The 15,063-nt window shown below is 41.9% G+C and overlaps 1 long non-coding RNA gene across 1 annotated transcript in view; it reads left to right on the top strand.

Moving 5' to 3' along the window:
* Positions 1 to 1,811: 1,811 nt before the first annotated feature.
* The window catches only part of LOC122560874, a 44,806-nt gene continuing 31,554 nt past the window's right edge, over positions 1,812 to 15,063 (top strand). The window contains exon 1 of the long non-coding RNA XR_006314838.1: positions 1,812 to 2,176. This is a non-coding gene — a long non-coding RNA (uncharacterized LOC122560874). The remainder of the gene's footprint in view (positions 2,177 to 15,063) is intronic.

Here is a 15,063-nt window from a genome sequence, read left to right as displayed (position 1 = left end):
ATTCTTAGTTGTGAAATTGGGAAATACTTGGAAGTGCATGGTAAAATATGGGGGATTCAGCACAGCTTCATCAAGTGGAGGTCATGCCTGACAAATCTGTTAGAATTTTGAGAGGTGGTAATGCACAAGTTAGACAAGGGAGAGCCAGTAGATGGAATCTACTTGAATTTCCAGAAGGCCTTTGACAAGGTGCCGCTCTGGATGCTGCTAAATAAGATAAGAACCTATGCTGTTAGGGACAAGGTACTGGCATGGATGGAGAATTGGCTGACTGGCAGAAGGCAGAGAGTAGGAATGAAGGGGTCTTTTCATGATGGCAGCCATTGACTAGTGGAGTTCTGCAGGGGTCAGTATTGGGACCACAGTTATTCACATTATATATTAACAATCTGGCCGAAGGAATTAAGGGTATTGTTGATAAGTTTGTAGGTGACACAAAAGTAGGTGGAGAGTCAGGTAGTGTTGAGGATACGGGGAGGCTGCAGAAGAATTTGGATGGGCTAGGAGTGTGTTCAATGAAATAGCAATTGGAATATAATGGGGGAAAATGTGAGGTTGTGCGCTTTGGTAGGAAGGACAGACGCATAGATGATTTTCCAAATAGGAAAAGGCTTCAGAAATTTGAAGCATAAAGGGACTTGGGAGATCTAGTTCCGGATTCCCTTAGCATTAACATGCAAGTTCAGTTGTCAGTTAGGAAGGCAAATGCAATATTAGCATTCATTTAAAGAGGACTAGAATACAAGAAAGGGATGTACTGCTGAGGCTGTATGAGAATCTAATCAGACTACATTTGCAATACTAAAAGTAGTTTTGGGCTCCCATACCTAAGGATGGATGTGCTAGGAGGGGGTGCAGAAGGATGTAACAAGAATGATCTCAGGGATGAAGGGCATATGAGGAGCAGTTGAGGACCCTGGGTCTGTACTTGATGGAGTTTAGAAGGATGAGGGGGTGGAAATCGCATTGAAACTTACAGAATACAGAGAGGCCTGGGTAGAGTGAACGCGGAGAACATGTTTCCACTAACAGGAGAAACTAGGACTCTAGGGCACAGCCTCCAAGTGAAGGCCCTTTTAGAACTGAGTTGCAGAGGAATTTCTTCCACCAGAGGATAGTGTAAGGGTGGGAATTCATTGCTGCAGTGGGCTGTGGAGACTAAGCCATCGAGAGTATTTAAGACAAGAGATATATAGGTTATTGATTGTTAAGGGGATCAGGGGTTACAGGAAGAAGGCAGGAGAATGGGTTTGAGAAACATATCATTCCTCATTCCGGATGAAGGGCTTTTTGCCCGAAATGTTGATTTTCCTTTCCTCGGATGCTGCCTGACCTGCTGTGCTTTTCCAATCTAATCTTGATTTGAGAAACATATCAGCCATGATCAAATGGTGGAGCAGACTCAATGGGCCAAATGACCTAATTCTGCTTCTCAATCTTATGAAAATAAGAAGAGTGGTTCCTCAGAGTGCCATAAGTCTGTGGAACTCTTCACATTTTTAAAAAAATTTAAAAACAGACATTGTGCGATTCTTGATAAACAAATCAACTGGTTTCAGGGGCCAACAGAAAAGTGGAGTCGAGGCCACAATGAATCATGATTTGTCGAAAGTGAGAGCCAACCTGTAGATCCAAATGTCCTCTCTTTTCTTGAATCAGGATGTTTCTATAGTGAAGACTTGTTCTATTTTGAGATCTGGGCACGAATAGCAACTGTCTGGCCTCAATCTGCTTACAGAACATGAACACCTGGATTCAGCCTGGCACTCACTCAGTGGCACATGAAGTGGGCTTTGAGGATCACAAACTTTGGCTCGGGGTTTTTGGGCGACCAACCAATTGGCTGTCTTGCAACTGCAAAAATTTGGCTATTTCTTTAGCTTTAATACCACAGGCTATAGTTTAATTTTTTTAAAAAAAGACTATTTCTTGAAGACACAGATTTCTTCTAAGTTTTAGTATTTGCTCATGATGGTTATAGCAGACTTTTTTTTTGACACAGACTACAATTCCCAGCATACCTAATATTGAGTGTAAGGAGCTGGGGCTATTCAATCTAACTTCCTCTTCCTATATTAGAGCTGGCCTTGAATTCTAGGATGCTTTGCATTCAGGAGCACAGAGGTATTTGTTTTGGAGACATTTCTGTCACGAAGTTCAAGTTTTCCGTAAACAGGTAATTTATTTTCTCTTTTATCTATTGCACCTGAACCGGTAACAGATGTTTTCTTATTCCCTTTGTTTAGCATATTGTGTGGCCTGTTTCCTTCTGGCCGATCTGAAGCCCTGCAAACTTGAAAAATGATAATGTTTAATTGGAATCGTAGCAGATTCTGCAAAGTGCCATACCAGGGACAATTTACAGAATTTCAAATGTCAAAGATAATGTATAGATCTCGCACAGATAATTTGGAACAGGAGTCAGATGGCTCTGACTTGGCAAAATTGAAATTATCCCTGCATCAGCTATTTTTAATCAGAAAATGGGATCCTCTTTGGGAACACACTTCAGCTATTGATGAGATTGCCTTTTTAGTAAATGTAAAATGTTTACTTATGCCCAGTTCAAATCAGGTCTGGGGAAAGTGAGGTATTAAACATTCTCCCCCCTACCTAGCCCCTGCTTTTAAACAACATGTGGATTAACCTTGAATACATTTCCATAGGTCACTGAACACCTGTATCCTGCAGGGAACCAGTTGTAGGGTCACAGTGCCATCCTGGCTAGGCTCAGTAAATGTAGCACAGAGATCACAGCAGGGTCTGATTGACTAAGTTCTGGATTAGTGGTGCTGGAAGAGCACAGCAATTCAGGCAGCATCCGGGAGCTAAGTATTGCTCTGAGCATGGATTTATATCCCAAATACCATTTTAGATAGGAATAGGGGTCATCATTCAGCCCAGCCGACCTTTTCAATTGAATTTTTTAAAAAGATTATTCATTTTTGTGGGATGTGGGTGTCACTGGCTGGCTAGCATTTATTGCCCCTGTCTCTAGTTGCCCTGGAGATGGTGGCGGTGAGCTGCCTTCTCAAATCGCTACAGTCCACCTGCTGAGAGTTGACCCACAATGCCATTAGGGAGGGAATTCCAGGATTGTGACCAGCGACAGTGAAGGAATGGCGATTATATTTCCAAGTGAGGATGGTGAGTAGCTTAGAGCAGAACTGCAGGTGGTAGTGTTCCCATGTCTCTGCTGTCCTTGTCCTTCGAGATGGAAATGGTCATGGGTTTAGAAGGTGAGCTTTACCTCAATTTCATAAGCAGGAGGATGAAAGGACATACAGGGAAGGGCAGATTGTTGAGTAATCAGATCAGTCATGATCTTAATAAATAGAGTAGCAAGCTTGAGGGGCTGAGTGGCCTACTCTTGTTTCTAATTCATACCTTTATAACACAGGAAATAGAAGTTGGCCAATCAGCCTCTCAAGCCGACTCCACCATTCAACAAGATCTCAGCTGATCTCCTACCTCAATGCTATTTTCCTGCACCAGTCTCACATTCTTTGATATTTCTAACATCTAGGAATCTAATCGATGTTGATCTTGAACATAATGACTCCACAACTGCCAGGAATAGAGAGTTGTGAAGATTCAGCATCATCCAAATGAAGAACTTCCCTCTCATTTTAGTGCTAAATGATCTACCCCTTCTTCTGAGACTGAAGCCCTGGTTCTGGTCCGCTCGAGCTGGGGTGGAGAGAAATGCATTTCTGCAACTACCCAGTCAAATCTGTGTAACTCTGTGTGGGCCAAGAATATTACTTGTCACGCTTTAGAACTACAGCACATCTAGATACTGTCTCCTTAATCTCTCCTTAAAGAACAATCATGCCAGCCCAGGAATTAAAATGCTAAACGTTTGTTGCACTCCCTTAAATGGAAAGTATATCCATCCTTGAATAAGGAGGCAAAAACTGCCCAAATAACGTCCTCCTTCAAGCACCGCAATTTCCCCTCCCACGTGGTCAACAATGCCCTCCAGTGCATCTCTTCCACTTCCAGCACCTCCGTCCTTGAACCCCATTCCTTCAACCTAAACAAGGATAAAACCTCCCTGGTCCTCACCTTCCACCCCACCAACCTCCATATACAACTCGGATTTCACCAGTTTCCTCATTTCCCCTCCCCCCACCCTGTCTCAGTCAAATCCATCAAATTTAGCACCGCCTTCCTAACCTGAGATCTTCTTCCCGACCTCTCCGCCCCCACCCCAGTCTGACCTATCACCCTCACCTTGACCTCTTTCCACCTATCACATTTCCGACGCCCTCCCCCAAGTCCCTCCTCCCTACCTTTTATCTTAGCCTGCTGGACAAACTTTCCCCATTCCTGAAGAAGGGCTTATGCCCGAAACGTCAATTCTCCTGTTCCCTGGATGCTGCCTGACCTGCTGCGCTTTTCCAGCAACACATTTCCAGCTCTGATCTCCAGCATCTGCAGACCTCACTTTCTCCTCCATATACAACACATCATCCTCTGCTATTTCTGCTACCTACAGTCAGCCACTACCACCACTGACATATTTCCCTCCTCACATCCTATCAGCATTCTGCAGAGACCATTCCCTTTGTAACTCCCTCATTAGGTCCCCATCAACTCACCTTTCACTCCTGGCACCTTACCTTGCCACCGCAAGAGATGTAAAACCTGCACCCACACCTCACCTCCATTCATGGCTCCTAAGGATACTTCCACATCCAGCACAGATTTTCCTGCACATTCAAACACCTCATCTACTCTGTTTGTTACTCTTGACGTGGTCTTCTCTACACTGGGGAGATAGGACGCCAACTTGTGGAATGGTTCAGAGAACATCTCCGGGACACATGCACCCAACAACCCCACCGGCCTGTGGCCGACCACTTTAACTCTTCCTCCCACACTGTCAAAGACATTCAAGTCCTGGGCCTCGCCCACTGTCAAATCCATGCCACTCAACAACTGGAGGAAGAATGCCTTATCTTCCACCTTGGGACCATCCAACCACATGACATCAATGTCAATTTTAACAGTTTCCTCATCTTCCCTCCCACCCCACCTTCTCGCACATCTAACCCTCCAACTTGGCACCGCCCTCTTGAACATTCGCACATGTCCAATTTCCTTCCCACCTATCCATTCCGACCTATCACTATCAGCCCCCACCTTCATCTACCTATTGCTTTCCAAGATACCTTCCTTCCCCCTCCCAATTATCTCTCAGCCCTCTTGGGCACCCCCCACATTCGTGATGAAGGTCTTGTGTACAAGACATTGACTCTCCTGCTTCTCGGATGCTGCCTGACCTGCTGTGCTTTTCCAGCGCCACGCCTTTTGACTCTGATCATTAGCATCTGCGGTCCTCCCTTTCTCCAAAACCAGGAAAATTTCACAAACTCCCTTTCCAGCTGCAGAAGGTGTCTTTATTCCTGGACTCAAATCTTGCTGCAGTAGAGGACAATATACATTTGCCTTTTGGACTCTTGCCCACTCACTCAGTCGGTTAAACCGCCTTGGAGCCCTTTCCTATCCAGTGCACAACATACATTTTCACATAGTTTTGTGCCATTAGCTGACTTAGAAATATTATCGCAACTGGTCCCCATGTTCAAATCATTGATGTAGACTATGAATTCTGGGAGTCAAGCACTGATCCTTGCATTATCCTACTAATCTCAGCCAGCAAAACTTTCTGCTATGTTTTGTATCTCAATCCATTCCCTGTGTATTACCTGCTCCGCAGCACCACTAATCTAACACAATTTAATTTTGTTCATAAATGTGTGGGATAAGATCAAAATCCTTTTGAAAATCCAAATTGACCACATCCACTGAATCTCTCCACCCCCCCGCCCATTTATTGTGATGATTTCTATTTCATAAGTCTATGCTGTCTCTGCCCAGTTTTCACATCCTTACTTCACAGAAATCAAACTGTATCACTGTGGTGCAAGTCCCAATCCAAACCACTGGATCACCTGTTCCTGGAGGTAGTGCTTTATGATAGTTTTAGATTAGATTACATTAGATTAGATTACATTAGATTAGATTACATTACAGTGTGCAAACAGGCCCTTCGGCCCAACAAGTCCACACCGACCCACCGAAGCGCAACCCACCCATATCCCTACATTTACCCCTTACCTAACACTACGGGCAATTTAGCATGGCCAATTCACCTGACCTGCACATCTTTGGACTGTGGGAGGAAACCGGAGCACCCGGAGGAAACCCACGCAGACACGGGGAGAATGTGCAAACTCCACACAGTCAGTCGCCTGAGGCGGGAATTGAACCCGGGTCTCTGGCACTGAGAGGCAGCAGTGCTAACCACTGTGCCACCGTGCCGCCCATAGTTCTGTCTCTTCCATTCCAGATTTTCTCTCCTTTATTCTTTCACAGAATGTTGGTCACTTCTAAATGCTCTTGATCTGAACGTTTCAGAAGGCAGTTAAGAGTCAAGCACACTGATGCATGTTTGGAGTCACATGTAGACATGTCAGGTAAGGTCGGCAGATTCAAGATTAGAGTGGTGCTGGAAAAGCACAGCAGGTCAGGCAGCATCCGACGAGCAGGAAAATTGACATTTCGGGCACAAGCCCTACATCAGGAATTCTGCCTGACCTGCTGTGCTTTTCCAGCACCATTCTAATCTTGACACTAATCTCCACTACTTCCGAAAAGATTGGCAGATTGCCTATCCTAAGGACACTAGTAAACCAGTTGGGGTTTTACAACAACCAATGGTAGCTATCATAATCATCATTACTGAAACTAGCTTTATTTTCTAGATTTATTAACTAAATTTAATTTCACTAGCTGCATTGGAGCATTGGTGATGGAAAGCTCCTAACTTGCTTGAATGGGTGCAGCTCCAACAACACTCAAGCAGCTTGACACTATGCAGAACAAAGCAGCCCACTTGACCAGCACCATATCCACCATCAACGATCAGTGCAACAGTGTGTACTATCTATAAGATACACTGCAGCAACTCATCAAGGTTCCTCCAAAGTCACCTTCCAAACCCACGACCACGATCATCGAGAAGGACCAACGTAGCAGATGCATGGGTATACCACCTCCATTCCAAGGTGTCCTCTGAGCGCCACACTTCAGTATCGCTGGGACCACCTCCTGGAACTCCTTTCCTCAGAATATTGTAGGTGCAGCTATCCTACATGGACTGCCACAGCTCATGAACATTGCCCACCATTACCTTCTCCACAGCAATAAATACTGAATTTGCAAGAAACCCACACATTCCATGAATGAGTTAAAAATACAATAATCACTTCTGGCTTAGTAGTATCTTGACATTATTATTGTTGTCTCCCATAGGTAATCTGTTGAGACATGTCATGACACGTTTCTGGAGCAGGTAGCACACTACCACTGTCACAAGAGTTCCCAACACACAGTCTTCCATAAATTGGGTAGACAGAGAAAAACTATCCACATCCTTAAACATCCCAGTCAGATTCCTCCTTCAATCTTGGATGTTCAAGGGAATACAAGCAGAATTTAGGCTTTCTGTCATCTGTATTTAACCTCAATATCGTTGTGGTGAATCTGTACTGTTCTCTGACGAGACCAAGTTATCTTTCTGGAGGTGCAGAGTCCAAAAGTGAATATAGCAAATGGGGTATAACTAAAGCTTTATTCAACAATAATAAAGCTTCCATCAAGTATGTATTCTTATTCCCCTCAGGAACATCCCATTAGCTCTTATAATTATTCTTTGCACCTGATCTTTTGCGTTTTGTAATTTCTGTTCTTGGGCCCCTAAATTTCCCTGTTCTTGTAATTTTAACAATAGTATGATATTACTCTGGGACTAAAGTGGATGAGTTCACACTTTCCGACACTGAAAACCATTTGCTACAGATTTTCACACTCAATCTATCAAATATGCAGAAAATAACCCTCCAAGTCACTGATAGTTGCCTAACCTTTTGGAGTGAAGACTTGCTTGAATCTGGTGGAAGGATCCTGACATAGAAAGTATATATTAGGTTTGAATCATGTAAGTAAAGCAGAATAAAGATTGGGATAGATGACATGAGCAAAAACAGGGATAAGAGTTAAACATTACTTGTTCTTAAATCTTATGCATTAACTTCTGAAGGAATGACATTCCATTCTTGTAAGATTAGTTTTTAGGATCCAGCAATCATCTGTTAAAAAGTTCACACATTTCTATGTGGACATGTATTAAGACTGACCTTTTCTGATTTTTTTTTAAGAAGTGGTTAACTACTGGACAGATACATCAAGTTCGTAACATTGATATAAATGCATTAAGAAGTGTATCAAGAAAGACTGCTACAGGGCAACCTGTGTAGCAATGGATACCTCTGAATTAGACGTTTAACTGAAATTTAACTTGGTTCTGGTGTTTGTTCCCAATACGTGGATACCTTGAATTTAGGTGGCTAAGACAGACTATTCGCCCATTACAATGTAAAAACGTTATTAACCAAAGCATCAGATAGTTGAAGGTTTAAGAGATGCACAGGCTTTAGAATTCTAGCTGGAATGCTTGTGTTTAACTTGATTTTAGCTGGAGTGAGAAATAGTTTGAGGAGAGGGAGAGATCTGGTACAACATCAGAATATACATAGTGATTAAAAGGGATAATGACAACACTGAAGAAAACAAACACCTGGGTGAGAAGGTCACTACCAGGGGCCAAAAGAATAATGGTTATATTTTTGCAACATCAGGCTATTTCTGAATAAGCACGTTAAAAACCATGCATAAGAATGTTGAGGATTCATGTATAGAATGAACTACCAGAGGAAGTGGTAGATACAAGTACAGTTACAACATCTAAAAGACATAAAGACAGGTACATGAATAGGAAAGGTATGGAGGGACATGGACCAAATTCAGGCAAATGGAACTAGTTTATTTGGGGAATCCGGGTTGGCATAGTCAAGTTGGACTGAAGGGCCTGTTTCCATGCTGTGTGCTTCAAATCCCTATATATCCTCAATCCTCTACATCTCTGTAATATCACCCAGCCCCAATTTCTGTCCTCCTCCAATTCTGGCCTTGGAGACATCCCCAGCTTTCATTGCTTCTTCATTTCTTTGGCCATAAACTGGAATCCTTTCCAAAAAACTTACCACGTCTCCATCCCTTTCTTTGACCAGGTTTAGTGTCACTAATCTAATACAGCTTGTTTGGTAATACTGTTGTGAAACATTGACAGATTATATTAATGGCACTACTCAAATAGAAATTCTCTCTCATATTTTGAGGTTGTGAACGCAACCATATGCAGGTTTGACAAACCATACTTTACAGAAAGCAGGCTAAGATTGTTGGCGTGTGATTTTGTTGTAAATGTTAGAGTTTTGAGGGGGCTTGGCCCATATATGCATTGTTTTATCAATCAGATTTTAATTGGAATTTTGGTGTGCATGGTGGCAAGGTCAAACTGTTGCAGATCTTGCATCCCAAAATGTCACCTCCAAATCTAATGCAGCAACAAAAATGCTTTGCCTCACCCAAAATGGAGTAATTTCTTTGTACTTAACTTTGTACTTTCTTCTGGTGTTGCATCAGATCATGAATACAAAGGAAATATAGCTCGTGCTCTAATCCAGTGTTGTACCTCATTGGAAACACCACTCATATTATTTCATATTTTCGGTATGCTTACACAGCTCACCCTTTTGACCTCAGTGGTGAACTAGTCCTGAGCAATTAGTGCTATGGGGAATTCTTAACACTGAAATGAGGTACTTGTCTGATGGGTTAGGCATTTTTCTGGCATTGTGTATTTTTTTGCTTCAGATGTTCTTAATATTTGAATGACTGTATTGACATATTGGGATTTTTTTTTGAGCCAAACCATTGTGCCTGTCTACTGCCAGCTCAAGAGGAGAGAGAAGAAATTATAGAAAAAAACTGGGTCAGATCGAAAATATAGTCAGTGCATTAATTTAATGAATCGATTGCTGTGTTGCTGTTTTAAAGGAGCTGAAGCAGTGAAGTGCACATTCAAACTAAAATTAGTTAATTTTTAGCAAATTACAATGATTTTATTTAATGAAATGTTCAACATTAACCCATCTTTCTCTTTCAGATGCTAATTAACCTGTTGTGTTTCTGTTTGTAGTCACCTTGCTTCATTTGATGTCCTTGCTCCTAACAGAACATATTGCTGGAATAATGTGAGAATAAAAAGCAGGGAATAATGGTATTAAGTAAAACAGTAAACTTCTGCTGTGACATGGCCTCCAAGATATAGCTACCAGAGCACACTGTGTTCTATGATGAAGGCACCCCAACCTGAGGCTGTTCCCCTTTCCCCCAGCAGAATGCCCTGAAACTGCCCAGCAATAACCTGAGGAAGGGCTTATGCCCGAAACGTCGATTCTCCTGTTCCTTGGATGCTGCCTGACCTGCTGCGCTTTTCCAGCAATACATTTTCAGCTCTGATCTCCAGCAATAACCTTTACCTAATACCAGAGAGATAACAAAACATTTGGGAATCACATCTTGAGGTTGCAAGACTATTCGTCCACTCTGTTACCTCTTGAATCTCTATAAAAACTGCATCATCCTCTTGTGACGTAAGTTACTCTATTCCCACTTTCTTTTGTCCTGTATGAAGTCAAATCTCCCACAGTGCTGGGTGCTCGATCCTGGGTGCATTCCTCCAGGGAGCCATTGCCCTCCCTTGTATTCAATGAGTGGGATACTTACTCTTCCTGTGTATTACCACCCCACATACTCACACTTGCCATCTCTCATCTCCTTTAGCTGTGCTGGGAGTGGTATCTGGAGGAATATAGACTTGAGGAACCTGTGATCCAGTGACTCCAGCTCAAGCAACTGACAGCATTTCCTGTTCATAGATATCCAGGAAATCCTGGAGTTTCTGCCTCAAACAGAATTCTCTTGCAACAGAACTGTGCTAGTTCTGGTAATCAACTCCCTAATCTCCACATTACTAAAATGCTGGCGAAAAAAAAGTTGGCATGGAACTCAGTCTTAAGACAGGAGCTACAAAACCAATAATGTTGACGAAAAGCATTGAAATTGAAACCTATCAACAAGAATTCTTATCAAGTGAATCAATAGAAAAATACACCATTACACAATAAATGAAAATCTGCCCACCATACCAACAAATTCACTTTCTCTATATCTAAGCACAGTTTAAACTCTGACTTTCCCTCTTAGACTTGTTCTCTCTACTGTCACTTATCCTTTGATACTTTTCTTTTGAACATTACCACTGATTTCCCTCAGGTCTTTTCTCCTCTTTTGAACTGAAAGATAGCATTGCACCAATAGGCGTAACTCTTACCTGGTTCAAAGGTTTATACACATGCTCAAAGTAATGAACAATGGCTTTAACAGCAGGAAAACTTGTGATTTTACTGACGTGTATGACAGTATACTATGTAGAAAAATGCAACAAAATCTTTACCTCAAATTGAACAATTATTTTTTCTATATTCTTTCATGAGAAGTGGGCATTTCCATTAATGCTTTTGAATTGAATGATTTGTCTTCCATTTCAGAATGAACAAAATTACTGTGTGCCTGAAGTCACATATAGGCCAGATCACACATGGATGGCAGATCTCCTTACCCAAAGGGCATCTGTGGGCCAGATGTAGGTTTTCTCCCCTCTGACAATCAATGGTAGTTGTCATGGTCACCTATACTGAGACCAGTTTTATACTCCAGATTTGTGAATGGAATGTAGATTTCTCCAACTGCTTTGGTGAGATTTGAACCTGTGTCCCTGGAGCATTAACCTGGGGCACTGGATTACTTGCCCAGTGACATTACAACTATGTTCTGTCATCATTCTATTTATATAGCAAAATGTCAAAAATTACATAGCATTATATATTTTTAAAAAAGTATAATATAGTTATGTAGCTACAAGAGAATAAGGGTCAAATTATCAAACTTTTGGCCAAAGAAGCAGGTTTTAAGAAATACCTTCAACAGCAGGAGAGGTGTTGGAATGATAGTCCAAAGTTTGGAGCTTTAGCAACTTAGATGAAGCCACCAACTGTTGTGGAATTAAAATCAGTGATAAGAGGCTAAAACAAAAACAAGAGGCCAGATGCAGATGAGGGTAGATATCTTGAAGGGTTGAGGGCTGAAGGTGGTTTGAAATTGGGGCATGGGTGAGGCCATTGGCAAGCTTTGAAGATGAGAATAAAAATTTTAAATCTGACATATTGTTAATCGTGGAATCAACATAGTTCAGAACAGGGGGTGATGGGAGCATTAATAGGTTCAAGTTACGTGGGCAGAGACTTTTTGATGACTTTCAGTTTTCCCAGGGAAGAACGCAAGGGACCAGTCAGGAGTACATTGAACTAGAGGCAAACAAAAACATGAAACTGAGAGATAATAAAGTTAGTGCTATTATGAGGAAGGTTTTCAACAGTGATCAATGTGCAGAATGCCAGCACATCAACAATCAAGAAGAAAACCGAGAATCATCGAGGTATATAAAGTTTGGGTTGGTAGTGAAAATACAACCTTCCCGACATCAGTGTGGAGTTTCTAGCACTAAGCCACTGGGATTAAGAATGATGTCTCTCTACTTTGCATCTCCAACTCAACCCTGAAATTTAGCTCTTTGCAAGTTACGCAGTCACCCTGGAATCAATTGACTAGAAACTAGATCAGACACAATATTTTACTCAACATCCTCACATTACCTCCTGAACCATTGGATGAGCTCAACTAAACACACTGTGATGTGAAGTCACTAATTTACTAGGATACAGCATTTTAAAAAAGAAATCTTTTTTAAAACTTTACAGATTATTGCAACTCTGCTGTAGAATTAGGATACTGGATTCTGGATCAGTGGTGCTGGAAGAGCACAGCAATTCAGGCAGCATCCGAAGACAGGCAAAATCGACGTTTCGGGCAAAAGCCCTTCATCAGAAATGATGAAGGGCTTTTGCCCGAAACGTCGATTTTGCCTGTCTTCGGATGCTGCCTGAATTGCTGTGCTCTTCCAGCACCACTGATCCAGAATCTGGTTTCCAGCATCTGCAGTCATTGTTTTTACCTTGTAGAATTAGGATACGCTGTCTAGCATTGAAGACTGGAATTGGGAACAGGAAGTGAGCGAATAACCTGGATTACTGACAGCCAATTACTCCAAACTTGTTGTAATATGTGAATCCATAAAATCAAATTAGGTCATCCATTTTTGAAACTTGGATTTAATTGTCATAATAGTTTTTTTCTGCGGTGTGGTAACAGGCCCTTCGGCCCAACAAGTCCACACCGACCCGCCGAAGCGCACCCACCCAGACCCATTCTCCTACATTTACCCCTTCACCTAACACTACGGGCAGTTTAGAATGGCCAATTCACCTAACCTGCACATTTTTGGACTGTGGGAGGAAACCGGAGCACCCAAAGGAAACCCACGCAGACACGGGGAGAATGTGCAAACTTCACACAGTCAGTCGTCTGAGGCGGGAATTGAACCCGGGTCTCTGGCGCTGTGAGGCAGCAGTGCTAACCACTGTGCCGCCCACATTTTCTATCTTCATCCCAAATAATCCCTTCTTTGTACTTTGGAAATCTGTTATAACTTAATTCATCTATACATAATTGCTGTGGAATCCTTGCCAAACATCGACATTGTTATGTAAACAACAATTATAAACAAGAGAAGAAAAAAAAATCAGAATTCAGCTCTATTCTGGATAAGCAGCTAGATTTAATACATCAGCTGTGGCAGAATGGTGTAGTGTCAGAGGACTGACCAATAGGGTTCTTATATTTAGGACAGAAGGTAGAACACGCCAGAATATTATACACCAGTTAGTTTATCATTGGTGGTAAGTAAAATAATTATCTCCTAATAAAGAAGGAAATTAGAGCATTTTTAAAGAATGAATATGAAGAAGTCAGTATGTTTATCAAATGTGAAAATCTCACTTGCTCAACAGTCCTGAATTGTTTTGAGGAGCTGACATGATGGATTTTCAAATTTCTGTCAATAAGATAACCCTCAATAGACTTAATGAGCAGCAATAGAGAATGTTGAGGTGGGGACAGTACAAATAGCAGAACAGATTACAAGCTGACTTAGAGACAGAAATCAGAATAGGAGTATTAGATGGTTATTCATATTGGCAGAAGATGGAATGTTAACAACTGCTGTAAACAATTTGGAATCTAAGCGCAATTTTTAACTTCACGGGTGGAGTTGGGTTGGAAGGAAGCAGGGGTAAGGTTTAATGTCGAAGAGGATTGCAACAAGTAATAGGAGTACAGATTGAGTTGAAAAATGAGGGGCTGGTCGAAGTCTTATCATTTTGTTAAGATTTTGGGGTGGCACGGTGGCACAGTGGTTAGCACTGCTGCCTCTCAGCACCAGGGTCCCAGGTTCGATTCCAGCCTTGGGTGAGTGTGTGGAGTTTGCACATTCTCCCAGTGTCTGCGTCGGTTTCCTCCCACAATCCAAAGATGTGGGGGCCAGGTGAATTGGTCATGCTAAATTGCCCATAGTGTTAGGTGCCCAGAAGGAAATCGGTCTGGATGGGTTACTCTTTGGAGGTTCAGCATGGACTGGTTGGGCTGAAGGGTCTGTTTCCACACTGTAGAGAATCTAATTTTAATACTATGGACACAGACAGTGTTTTCTGTTGTGGGAAAGAGCATAACCAGAGGTTGTTAATATAGTTATTAAGAGATTCAATTGAGAATTCAAGAAACAGCTTTAGATGATGAATAGGAAGAAAAAGCACAGGAAGTAATCAAAACAAATAATATTGATGTATTTAAGGGAAAAGCTAGACAAGTCATAGAGTCTAAGGCACAGAAAAAGGCCCTTTAGCCCCTCGAGTCTATGCCAGTCAAAGACAAATACCAAACAATTTTAAACCCACTTTCCAGCATTTTTATTTTCTCTCCCACTCATGGGACATGTTTGAAGAAGAAGGGAATTATGTCAGTACATTAGAAAAGAAAAGATAGGAGGAGTGTTAAATGGAGCACAAACTTTCTACCGCTTAAAAGACAAAGTACATTGGTGATATTAATCAATTTTCATAACAAAGAAAACAG

This window comes from Chiloscyllium plagiosum, chromosome 1 (genome assembly GCF_004010195.1).
Source record: "Chiloscyllium plagiosum isolate BGI_BamShark_2017 chromosome 1, ASM401019v2, whole genome shotgun sequence".
NCBI lineage: Eukaryota > Metazoa > Chordata > Chondrichthyes > Orectolobiformes > Hemiscylliidae > Chiloscyllium > Chiloscyllium plagiosum.
This window is presented reverse-complemented; position numbering and strand designations above follow the sequence as displayed.